This window comes from Poecilia reticulata, chromosome 13 (assembly GCF_904066995.2).
Source record: "Poecilia reticulata chromosome 13, P_reticulata-male-v2, whole genome shotgun sequence".
Classification (NCBI taxonomy): Eukaryota; Metazoa; Chordata; class Actinopteri; order Cyprinodontiformes; family Poeciliidae; genus Poecilia; species Poecilia reticulata.
This window is the reverse complement of record NC_088842.1, coordinates 603,415-617,238: the sequence shown is the minus strand read 5'-3', so window position 1 is coordinate 617,238 and position 13,824 is coordinate 603,415. Positions and strand designations below refer to the sequence as shown.

The window sequence follows — 13,824 nt, the reverse complement described above, 5'->3', positions numbered from 1 at the left end:
TTTACTTAAAGCACACCGGTTGTGCCGTCATGTGACAAAATTCCAATCATTTGCACATGTAAAATATTGGTCATTTTAGTATCACAGGCAGATGTTCATGGCATACTAAGTTGTTGACTCTTCTGAAACCGCCTCCTAATCTGGACTTTGTGATTATACATTTCCAGTTTCCTTTGAAACACTCTAACGAGTGTTATAGTTATAGAAGAAGTATGATTGGAGAAAGAATATTCAAACAATGATCTATCTTATCTGGTCAAATAAATCTTACCGGTGTGTTAGGAGCACTGAAAAACTTAGTTTTGATTGAATTGATAATATAAAAGCAGAATATCCAGGATTACATACATACTGAGTGACTGACATACCACCCATCTGTAGATTTATCATTACGTAACTTAATCAAAAATAAGAAAAAAACATGTTCCAGAGTGGTTCAATGTACAAAAAATATTTTTGTGAACAATATTCAAACTAAATGTTAATTTTCACTGATTTCTTTAATGATCCAGAGTCAAGTTATATCATATTGTAGAAGCAGTATGCATACAATACCACAATACAGGGCTGAAGAAACTACAGATAGTTTATCAGTATATTCAATTAGTTGCTTAACTCTTGAGTTTTAATTGAAGAACAAAATAGTTGAAAATGTGATACCTTCTGATAGAGTATAAGCATTTTTATTCTTTTTTTCAGTTTTTGTTACTTAAGCAATAAATATAACTTGGATATGATCAATCATATTTATTGTATTCTGTATACACTAAAAAGAAAACAGCTCAAAGTAGAATTGAGTAAATGAACATCTATACAATTAAAAATATATTAGTAGTTAATTATAATAAAAATAAAATATATTGTCATGTAATTTTTTAAAAAACAAATCTTCTAGAATATATTTTTTCTGTCAACTTCCTGTTCAGACTCCAGTCCAGTGGGTGGCAGTAATGAGTTTCCATAGTTGATCAGGCAACCGGCATTAAGCTCCAGAAGAAGATCTGCACATTCGCTGAAACCAACGTGAACGAAAAAGTCTGTGCTTTCTTTGAAATGGTGTAAAAACAATTATTTCAGGGATCTTCAATGAGGTCGGACGGGATGAAGCCGGTATGCATTATGTCCATTCACTGCGTTGCTTCCTGATTGCTCAATGGCTGGTTGTCTTATGCACTGAGTGAAAGAGAATAATTTGAATATTTATATATCAGTGATTCTTGAGAATAGGGACAAAATGGGTTTTAATTTTCCCATTTTTTTTTTTGTTATTTCTCAACCTTATGTATGCAAATATGACAAATAATGTTTTGGAAATGTAAAGATGCTAAGGTGCAGGCTCCCAGTTGCAAAATTTTTTTTTAAATTACATTTTTAATCGACCTGAACCAGAACTTTGTCATCACCATCTGACAAAAATAAATAAAAAATAATTTTTAATGACCCTATTAGTAATATTTTTACTACTTTTACAGACAAATGCTTCTCAAGAAACAAAATAAATATTATTTAAACAAAAAACAACAAAAAGTCCATCTGATGGAGTTGACACAGAACTGAAGGTGACAAACTGGTGAGTAAAATGAAAAACTTCATACATGTGAAGTAATGCAATTTATGTAAAATACATTAAAATGAATTAATTGCACATTTAAGTGAGATTTGACAACAATTTCACTGAAAGTCACAAAAACTCTGATGGAGTTGACAAAAAGCCAAACTACCTCAATTTATATGATGTTATTCTGAAGGAGGCCATATTGTAGCTCATCAGGTCCATGAAATCTTTACATTATACCAAAATTAAGCTTTTATTTCACAAAATTTCATCAAAGTTGTGTAAATTGTCAGTTATGGAGTTGATACATCATGGTTGTGACAAACAACTTAGGAATAAAACAGAAGAAAACACTAAAGAATAACATAAGCTAACCAGAGCTAACTAGCCCTCTTAGCAAAGGGACAGAAAGGAAGTGGTCATGGGGTCCTCAGAAGTTCTGGTGCCCCCAATAATGCCTGATTTTTTTACATTCTTTTCATTTCTGACGGTGTTGACAAAAACTAGGGACAAATTTCAATGGAGTTGGAAAATATATAAAAATGATTTTTAATTCAATTTATCTTAATAATTATTTATATGACTATTTATACTTAATTGTCATAATATATAATTTTAGTATTTCTTTAATTGTTTTAAACTATTATAATGTATTGAGTTCTGCTCCTGGACAAGGGATTTTACAGGCATCATCCACCGACTACAATGTTTAAAATAATAAAAAAAATCAACAAATAACTGGAAAACATACATTGTTGTGATCACATGACCCAGGTTGGTTTAGTCAGATATTTGAAAAAATAATATTTTGTGTATATTTTATTAAAATTTTGTGCTTTATCCATAGGGCCTGTTTTGTCCCTATTCTCAAGAATCACTGATTAATTTTACATTTATTTCCACAGACACTTCACAATATGGGACTCACATGAATGTTGGTCAGAACTCTTAGGGGGTGCTGTGGTGGCATAGGGGCAAACCACGACCCACATATTGAGGCCTTAGTCCTCATGGCAGTGGTCACAGGCTCGATTCCCGGCCTGGTGACATTTGCCACATGTCTTCCCCCTCTCTCATTACCGTTTCCTGTTGAACTACTTTCAAATAAAGTCCACTAGAGCCAACAAAACCTTTAAAAAAAAAGAACTGATGTCCATTATGAGGACAGACTGTATCTTGTAGTGATTTTGTTTTTTTGTGTTTATTTAGGTTTTTGTGTTCTGTGGAGTCTCCGTGTTGTCCTGTCTACCTCTTGATTGTCCCCAGCTGTCCCTTGTTTTAGTTAAAAACAAGGGAGCAAGGGAGCTGTCCTTCCTTCTCCGTGCTGCTTCTGGGTCAATATCATTGCAGGACATAGTAGGAATGGTGAGGAAGGATCTGTTGAGATAGGAACCAATGGTCTTGCATTGACTTTAGACCAGGGTTTCTCAACCTTTTTTGGCCCAGCGCCCCCCCAGCCTTCATCCAGGTCCCTCACCGCCCCCCACCAAAGAATTTGTAGGCTACTTTACACTGACTATTATTTTATCATTAATATTACTATCACTATTGTACATGTTTTGATTTTCATGCTTGTTTCTGTATTTATCATCAAAAATAATTTACCAGAGAACAAAAAAGTCATGGGAATAGAAATTATTTTCACAGGTGTCTATGAAAAATTTAATGAACATTCAAGTTAAATTTGGTAACAGCAGCCAATCAGAGTGGAAAAATATTCTTGTTCTTTGCCATTTTCCAGTTGTTAAATATTCCACAAAACGACCAGATAAAAGATGAACAACATGCGAATTTAAGCTTTGATATATTTCCAAACGACTGAGCTCTGCAACATTAAAACATGGATAGAACTATAACTACATTAATCATAACTCTTCTTCTCTTCAGTGTTTGTCAGTTTCTGGTGGTGCAGCTCTGTGCTGCCTTCAGGAGAATGGGACATCAGAGTATCATCCATAAAACTTCACCCACATGGCATTTATTGTGCAAACCAGAGCTTTCAGTGGAAAAACTAAAGTTCCAGGTCATTTTAATGCCATACAAATATGAGACAGAAATATGGATTATGTCTTTATATAGACCTGTCTATTGATTATAGATTAATAGTTTTACTGGACAGAAATTACAAAGAACAAATCTGGTTCTTAATCAAATCCTAATGAGTCAAATTGAAAGTGTCATGGAGTCATCAGCCTCATGACATTAACACTGACATGAAAAATTATATTGAAGAAATAAATATATCAAATCTAATTAAAAACATAAATAAGTGATCAGTTTTTTACTGTTATGGTCTGTAAGATATATTTATTCTCAGTACTAGATGTGGTCTCAACAAACCCATGACATTTCAACAATATTATTTTACCTTTTATCTGGAAATAGTGTCTGTTTATTCTTGCCATACAGTCTCTGTATTAATTATTGCTCTAAAGGTCTTGCCATACCAGTTTATTCCTCTGTATTTACTTTAGTTTCTTAGTTTATTCTTGCATTTTGTTCTTCATTCATTTCCATTTAGTTTCATTTGATTAGTTTTATCCTCTCTTGGTTTATTGCTGTGTCCACTTTAGTTTCTTTCCTGTTGCTACATTTATTTTATCATTTATTGACCATCAGTAATCTTCACTCATCACCTGCTGCGCCGCCTAATTGTCATGTTTCACATCATGTGTTGATTTTTTCACTGTTCAGTGTCGGATTCTCTGTTTTTATGCCATAATTCACATCTAGTTCGTCGCTCCGTTTTATGTCCCGCTTCTCCTGTTTCAGAGTTATGCGCAATGTGCACCTCGTTTATTATTATTATTATTATTATTATTATTATTATTATTATTATTTTTACCCCCTGTGGTGCGCAGCGGTCGGGAAGCGTATCGATGGGGAAAAGGCAGACTGACATAAACCTTTTAAAACAATGGAAACAATTTCTGCATTCTGATTATTGGAATTTAAAAGTGCTGTGTTGTTCTATCACCCCCGTTTCATACCGGACCACTTACAGCACCGGTATTAAACAAATCAGCATCACCGGGCTGCACAGTTGGTAGAGCTGTTGCCTTGCAGCAAGAAGGTTCTGGGTTCGATTCCCGGCCTGGGGTCTTTCTGCATGGAGTTTGCATGTTCTCCCTGTGCATGCGTGGGTTTTCTCTGGGTACTCCAGTTTCCTCCCACAGTCCAAAAACATCACTGTTAGGTTAATTGGTCTGTCTAAATTGTCTCTAGGTGTGAGTGTGTGCGTGCATGGTTGTGTGTCTCTGTGTTGCCCTGCGACAGACTGGAGACCTGACCAGGGTGACCCCACCTCTCGCCCGGAACGCCAGCTGGAGATCGGCACCAGCAACCATCCTGACCCCACTGAGGGACAAGGGTGTAAAGAAAATGGATGGATGGATGGATGGATGGATGGAAGTGTCCATAGATTCAATGACTTCACCTCTTGTACACATAACAAGTATTGCCCACTGTCGTGAAAACTGGTTGGAACTGATTGAGATCTTTCCAGGACATACATAAAACAGATCATAGAAGCCCAGAGGCAACAAGTAATCTTGAATCATGATTTAATGTTGATTGAAACTTATATAACCTTTATTGTAATGAAACGTATATAATCTGTATTGTGATAGAAACCCAGAAGAAACAAGTAATTCAGTATTATGATTTGAGGTGACTAAAACTTGTGTAATCTTCATATTAAGAATGTGCCATTAATCAATGTAATGAATTATGTGAACTTGATTTTAAGAAGTAAAAAGTGAGAAATCCTAAAAGAAGGATCTTATTCAAGTTAGATGAGATGTCTTAATACTGTGTCACAATGTGAGAGGTTACGTGAGAAGAAGAGATGAGAGAATGGAAAAACCAGGGAGTGGGATTGTGAAATAAGCGAAAACCCCAGATGTTGAAAGAAGAAATTAGCCAAAGTGGCTGATGTAATGGTCCAACTGGAGATTGTGTAAGCACCACCAAGATGCACAAGTAGATGGTTGTGTAAGTCACAGATGCGCACACGGCTGGAATACTAAGAGTATAAAAGGTAGAGGCAGGAGAAGAACGGCGTTCTTTGTTCCAGCAGCGATCGAGGCAAGACCATAAGATGATGCAGGATCAAGATTGGGGCGATACTTTGAAACCACGGGAAGGCGAAGACTTTGCGCTGCTCTAGAAAGGAACAAGATCCGATGATCCACAACCCGGGGTTCTGATTCGACGTCTGCCTAACTCTCAACCCAAGAAACATCTCAACGATGCTGCAGTGGACATGGGGGATAGACAAAGATCACCTATGGATAAAGAACTGAGCTCATGAAGAACATTCACCAGTTCAACTTTGGATTTATTCTGAAAAAGAACTCTGCTATGGCAAGATGGGTCCCTGACCATGAAATTTAAAGTTTTCTGCTGCCAAGATCAACTCAGCATCTGGGAAAGAGTGGAACCACATCCCAAAGCCTCTCTTAAGGTTCAGTGACACAGTACAGGGACTAGAGGGAAATGTGTTTTATAAAATTCTTTCATATTTTGATTCTTTTTTTATTTTTGATTGCTAAAGCTGCAACAAAGCTAAAGCTTGCTAATAAAATACTAAAGTCTACTTGATGCTGTGGACAGTTAAATTAATTAAGTCATAGGAATAATAATTCTTTTGGTTGATATAAAATCAATGTTCATGATCCTAGTGAATTGGGGGCTTCAGACGTTTCTTTAGTTATGATAAATAATGACCTTGGGACTCGTGCCGAGTCTCTAAAGTTATCTAGACTGTAACAAGTGCATGTTATTGATAGAGAAAGAGTTACCGTTAACTGGGGTGGTTTCTGAAGTCAGGCTACCACGGGCTATTTGGATGTCTGATCCTTTAACTGTAAAAGGTCATAATCTCAGGATCTGAAGGTAGTTAGAGTCTAGACGCATCTTTCTCGCTTCCAGCTTAAACAGAATACCCTCTATATACTCATCTGTGGTAATACTCAGGAGGTAGAGGCTTCACGGACTCGTTAGACGGAGAGCTGGTCAGTAGTCAGTGGGAGTCTGAGAGGAGGTAGTGGCTGACTATTGCGTAATAACACCACCTCTTACTTTGTGCTACTCCACCTCATATGCATCGAGTGACCACCGACCAGGGGCTGTACACATTCAACCCGACATATGAAAATGGAGGTGTAGAGTCTCTCAGGTGGAAGATCTGAGTCTCTAGTTTTCCCCTGAGTTTCTTGCACATTATGCAATGATGGATAGCAGACGAGACCAGTCTTTTACAATCCACAGACAGGCTTGCCTAACCGCACTTTCTTTGAACTGCCTTCCTTGATGCACAACCATGGCATGATACTGCAGGAAAAGCAACTTCGACACATGATGTTTGCTTGCGAGAATGATTGGATTCTTGGATACTGTGTCCAATAAAGCATGTTTGAGACGACCTCCACCTTTTATGAGGCCTTCATCCATATGGGGGTCAAGAGTTATGATGGAGCTTGAGCTGTGGACAGTTTGACTGGCTTGGAGAGAAGTGTATTCATCAGGAAAATCATCCTTCTGAATCGACTGGAGAATGAGATTACTGGCAGCATTCAGCTCCTTTGGAGAGTGCAGTTGTCTACATTCATGCCAGCCCCTGCATGAAGGGTTTGACTCGTTGCTTGATGAGTGAGAACAAGCTTGATGAATTAAGAAGGCAATGGCACCTGCCAGTGATTTCCATTTTGAGAAGCGTTGGAAGCGTTCTGTTGTGAGTCCATTCTCCTGAACCTACGTGGTGAAAGTAACAACTTGTCGGATTTCAGCATCCACTTCAGGTCAATCAACTCGAACAACTCATGTGTTTCTGGTTCAGGTAGTTTGTAAAGGACGTCTGGTCCTTTAAACCACATTGTGTCCATGAGCTGGGGTGCAGGTATTGACCTCGTATCTAGATCGACTGGGTTCTGTTCTGATGTGACATAATGCCACTTCTCAGGGGATGTAGATTGGCGTATTCTATGAACTCGATTATGTACGTAGACATAAAATCGCTTTGCATCATTGCACAAGAACCACTCTGCTGTAACAGTAGAATTTTAACAGCGTTTGGTTTGTGGTCGAGTTCTTTCAGAATGGGCTCTATCTCCACTCCTAGAGCTGCTCCACAGAGTTCCAGGCAAGGTATTGTAGGTTCTGGTTGTGGTGAAAGTTTTGCCTTACAAGCACAAATCCAATCTCACACTGTCCTTCTGCATTGACTGTTTTCAAGTATGCTACTGCTGCAATAGTGTGTCAAAAGGTTAATCTTTTACATACATTTTCTTGAACACCGGTAGAGAGGGAGTTTGACCAGATCTCCTTGGGGCGAATGATGATGCTTTTAGACGAATGTGACTTTAGCTGGGCTTGGTGTTGCACATACTCCATGGTTCGTTGTCTGACGACTTGTGGTGGGACTCCACTCTACACTCTCTTCTTTGTCTTGCTCAGCAGCTGCGGCAGCTTCTAGAACCTCTGCTCTCGCCGTAGCAGCTGCAGCTTCCTTTTCTATCTCCAGCATCTTAAAATCCATCTCTAGATTTGCTTGCTGCTTTTTAATTTCGAATTGTTTTTTTACTGTAGGAAGCTTTAGCATTTGTGGCTTCGGCAGAGACTTGTGCAAAGATGGCTGCTTCAAATGCGCTGGACTTGGAGGACAACTTGTAGGATGAATGCTTAGAACTAAAGTGTTTGGATCTTGAGCATCATCTTTAGATGATGGTTTAGCTTCGGAGTTAGCCATTTCTTCTACCTTTTTTCATGAGCGCTGTCCATTGCTGTGTGCTGATATGGCTTTTCACTACACTGTTATCACTACGTGTTAGATACGCTGTATATGTAGGTTAACAGCAAGCCAAACTCAATTTTCATGAGCCAGGAAGCTGAGCGTCTTGCTCCTTTATTACGTCTTCTTGACAGCTTACAATTTTGTGCAATGCTGTGGAACTATAAACAGAAAAATAAAATATACATCAGCTCTAAATGCACAGAATTAACTTCTAGTGTCAGAATAGAAGCTGTTGTTAAGAAACAGTCACGTTAGTGATCATTACTAAGCCAAAAAAACTATGGGACATGGCTAATTACTGCAATTACACATTTGGAAAACGATCTCTAAATAAACTCTATAAAAAAATAACACCAAACAGAACACAGATTCAACTTGCAGCCATTGCTTTCTGGGGTGCAAGAAAAGATTGAAGACACAGGAGGCGAAGTTTGTACATTAATAGGCAGTCTTTTTCTCCGCAAACACGTATTCCTAACTGCAACTGCGTCTGCTACCCACAATACACTGCTACCTCAAAATTCCCCTCCAAAATAAAATGCAGATAAATCAATACTGTAGAAGTTTTTTAACTAAGTTATTAAGACACATTTCTAACATCTAGCCTCGGGCATTTTAATATGCATTTTCTAAGTAGTAAATATTTCAGTTTACTCGTACTCAGTTACTTAAGTGTTGTTATACCTCTGAAACATTTTTTGCAGTTTCTTTAATTGTGATACAGGAACTGTTTCACTTAAACATTTAATTTCCTGAGATATTGTCAATTTATTTTCAAGCAAAACTCTCAAAAAGAGCTGAGGATTTATTAGTTTTTATTACGTTGTGCAGCTAAATATGGATGCTTATTAGTTTTAAAAATTATTTTTAATTTTTCAGGTTTGCCATCGTAACACCTCGTGATGTGTTTCTGAGCCATGACTGAGCTGTTGTGCCGATAACCTTTCCGTTGGACCCAAACACCTGGACCTGCTGACCGCTATGGTATCCATCAGTCCACAGTCTGCCGGATCATCACAGCACGGACCAACTTTTTTTTTACAGTACTCGGTTAAATTAGGATCTGGAAACCGGAGCACCAGATATGCAAAAATCTACCTGCAGACTTTGTTGGCTACCCTGACACTGCAGTCATCCTGGACGGGGCTGAGCCGGACATCCTCTCCTCCAGAGTGACGAGTTTTCATCACCAGTAAAGACAAACAAGTCTGATGTCTGATTAGCTGCTAGAAAGTATATTATATATTCCCTGTTCTTTTTGTCCCCACGTCTCCCCCGGAACGTTAGCTGGAGATGGGCACCAGCAACCCTCCCAACCCCACTAGGGACAAGGGTGTAAAGAAAATGAATGAATGAATCTTCATTTTGTTATCCTGTTTGTAATGTAATCCGGTGCGCCTTATATATGGACCAATATTGAGCCACAATAGGTCTAGCAACTACGTTAAGCAGCCGCCGACTTCATTTTCCAGAAGCCCGTGGTGCATGCTCGGATAGTTGTCAGAACACTGGTTTGTAATCTATTAATAAAGTTTGACTGACCTATCTACCTACCGACCTGATCAGGTCGTCTGCAGGTCATTTAGCACCACGTTCTCCACCAACATGCTGTGTGCGAACGGAGAAGGGTGACCATCGTCCGGCCACGCCCCGGCCCAGTCGCGGAAGGCTCTCCTCCTCCTCCAGTTCCATCTAGTGGATGCATAACGTGTCAGTGATGAATTGTGATGTCAATTTTTTTCATCCAATGACTGAGAATGACTGCTGAAGCACCTTTGCATATGATAAGCTATTCTTCAGCATTTGACTCCCGTGAATGACAATGCGCTGCCCTGCTAGCTTTCGCTCACGATCTGTGCTCACGTCAGTATCAGGATAGTGTCAAAAACGCCACTTTTTGTACAGTGCCAGCTACATATTAGCTTAACATTTTATTTTGATTTCAGAAATATTTAGAAATACACACTCCTTGATTATTTTTTCTCCAAATTTAAGTCAACCTAGCATTTTTTATTGTGTTTGGAGAGATAAAAACACGCATGCTTTAACTGTACATTCCTCTCCCTCTCCTGTCTAGACTCCTTTACTACATCTTGTCTTCCTTCCTAACCCCTGACCTCTTTCCATCTTCCTGCCCCTACCTTGCAGTCCTCCCACCCTCCGCAGGGCCCCATGCAGGACTGGTGGGCCCCCCACATTGACATCAACAGGCCTTGGTGAACTGTAATGAGGTCTCTCCTTCTGGCTGAGCAGCTGCTGGAGTGCTGAATATGAAGACAAAATTAGATTCTCAACATTGGAATCACTGTTGCCCTGTCACTCACTGCTGTTGTGTTTCGGACAGGGAAAATTAGCTCTCTTTATTTAAATCCTTTTTTTTTTCTTTTTATAGATCTGGGTTGTTTTTGTCATCTGTGTTGGGGACTTTCAAGATCGCTTATATTTAATTTATTTTCAACACTTAAGGTAGCTAGGGAAATATCCTGAGAACTATTTGTCTTTAAGTGAAAGATGAATAATTTAGGTCTATGTTTAAATGTATTTATTAACAAGCAAGCAGCTACATCACAGCCATGCAAAATTAAATATAGAAACAACAGCTGCATCTTCAGTTCTTCAATGAGTTCAAGTAGTGTTTAAATTGAACCAAATACAATAACATCTATTGAGACAAACATGTAATCAATGTCAATAGAAAATATGTCTGGCAGAAAATGGATCATGTCACTGAAATCCAGCGGTGGTCCAGAGGTAAAGAGCTCATATGGAGGCCTCAGTCCTCAACGCAACCGTCACAGATTCGAGTCCCAGCCAGATGACCTTTGCTGCATGTTTCCCCCTTTTCTCATTACACACTTTCTTGTCTCACAACTGCTAAATAAAAGCCACTTAGAGCGGACAAAAAAAAAAACCTGCTCTTGTGTAATACTGGATTTGTAATCCATGTTAGTTTCTTTGAGTGTAGCGTATCTGTGAAACATGATTTGTAAACGGTCAAAAAAAACATTTTGTGCATAACTCATTGTACTTGTAAATATTTGGTCAAATGCACACACAAATATTAAGACTCTAAAAATACAAGGACTTAGCTACCAACAGCTAATGCTCACATCGACATTAACTCCCACTAGCAGAAAAATATGAGGATAGAGTATCAACCTAACAGATAAATAAAACGTAATCTGAACTTATTTAAAACTACTAGATGTCTTATTATAATCAGAGAGCAAAGCGTGGAAGTAGAACTTACTTCTATTTACTTATGAGGGTAGAGCACCAGAAAGCTCCGGGTTTCCTTCTGGTTTGACTGCCTGTTTTTTTCAGCCAGCGAACCATTCACCAACCTAGTGGTCATTTTTTAAACCTTAATCACATCTGTACGGCTCCGAAATGAACAAAATGTCTACAAACAATTCTGAAATATTGAAAAGAAGTGCTGAGGTATTCCATTTTCCACAGAAATAATGTCTTTGGCACAAATACAGTGACAGACATTCAGAGGATGAAAACACTAGCCTTAGAACAAAACTCAGATGATCCAGCTTTCCACCGGCATTTAAACGCACCACTTACACACAAATGTTAGGCTCTCTGGAAGCGTGAAATGAGTCTCGAAAATTCTTCTGTGCTTGTAACCTGAATGCAGTTTTGTCTGTGTGTATCTGTCGACTTGTGTGTACTTGTTTAACATTTGTAGGTGTAGGAGAAGGTTTGAATTTGTAATTGTCAGATCTGTGTGGTTGAAATTAAAAAAACTGTAGAAATATAATGGTTGTAGAAATTGTAATTGTGTGTGTGTACTTTTGTATTCATAATTTCTTCATATTTGTGTGTGTACTTGTACATATTTACAAGTACCCGGAGTTACGCACAAATGACTTTTTGTCCGGTTAATATTACAAATCATGTTTCACACATAAGACTATCCAAAGTTACACATAAAGGAGCTTACACAGATTACACTAATGGCGGATGTTATGAACTGCGGAGGTAAACAGAATGCATCTGTTACAATATGAAAGCACCATAGAGGAGTCGTACCAGAGTGGGTTCAGAGCTTCTTTGTTGGCAGATGATGAACAACAGTAAAAAAAAAAAAAAGAGTAGTTAGTAAGCCTCCATTAATACAGACAGTTTTGGGGGCTCTGAAAGACATTTTGTTTAAAGATATTTGGTTTCCAAAGGCATGTAATTTGATTTTTTGTGTTCACAAAGTGCTTTGAGACAATGTGTTGAGAATTTATCGCTAAATTAATAAACTGAATTGAATTAAACTGGTCTGCATCCCTTATCACTCTGAGGCAGTGTTTTTCAACCTTTTTTGAGCCAAGGTACATTGTTTTAATTGAAAAAAATCACGAGGCACACCAACCACCTATATCACATATAATCATTCTTATCGAAGTGTCTTGAATAGGAATCAAACACAAAAAAATATCATATTTTACATTTCTTATTTCAAATTGCACTAAACAGGTCCACTTCAAAACAGAGCCACAACACTTGATGATTCGTGCATCACTAATTCTCTTGTTTTAATGTAAAATGCTCTGTACCTACTGCCATCTAGTGATAATAAAATTACATGATTATGCTGCTAGTCACAACTACAGCAAAGACACTCAAAGATGGCATTATTTGCAGATAATTAATTCGTTTTCAAAAAATATTTCAAGACCAATTACCGTATTTTCTGGACTATGAGCGCACCATACTATAAACCATACCTTCAAATTTTCTGAACCCCCCTCTGGAAACTTGCATATATCAGCCGCACCGGGCTACAGGCCGCTGGTATCTCTGCCGCTCTCGGTTTCCCATAAGGACCCAGCAGCAGTGGTGGGAAGTACAGTTTTGTTTAACTGTACTTTACTTAAGTAGATTTAATAATGGATACTTTCTACTTTTACTCCACTACATTTTACAGTAAGTATCTGTACTTTCTACTTCACTACATTTCTAGAAAAATGTCTCGTTACTCGTTACATCCAAGTCGCGTTGATCTTTTTTTTCGTTAAAATGTGAAGTTCAGGGATTTAAGGTGGCGCCGTAAAATCCAATCAATAACGTGACTTAGTGTCTGTTGTCACCCATCGGCTCCACCTTTACTCGCATGCGGAACTCCAGACATGCGCAGTGGTTTCCTCTGAGCGGGACATGATGTCTGTTTAATCGATAATGGCTGCATAAATCATAGATATGACGACATGTAAAATCAGCAGCGCTTCGCTTTCACAGACGGTGGGACTTCGTCCAACTTTTAGCGTCACTTGGAAGGAAAGCTTAAAGAAAGGTAAGATCTGTGGACGTGATGCTAGCAAAGCTAGCTGTACTGAGACACATGTTGCATCTGATGAAAAAAAGTTCACTCATGCGCTGAATTATTGTGTGGAGGTTTTGATTGAGGTGTCTTATATGGGACAACGCTGGTACCAAAGTCTGCAATATAGTGATATGACATTCAGGAACGATCCGA

At 38.4% G+C, this 13,824-nt stretch overlaps 1 protein-coding gene and 1 long non-coding RNA gene across 3 annotated transcripts in view; one reads left to right on the top strand and one right to left on the bottom strand.

Annotated features, from left to right (window-relative positions):
* Positions 1 to 13,824, bottom strand: part of LOC145554576 (uncharacterized) — a 101,883-nt gene that overhangs the window by 23,700 nt on the left and 64,359 nt on the right. The window lies entirely within an intron of this gene.
* LOC145554603 (uncharacterized) lies at positions 5,439 to 12,135 on the top strand. Its single transcript, XR_014090609.1, has 2 exons — positions 5,439 to 6,020; positions 9,228 to 12,135. It is a non-coding gene; the product is annotated as an uncharacterized LOC145554603 (long non-coding RNA).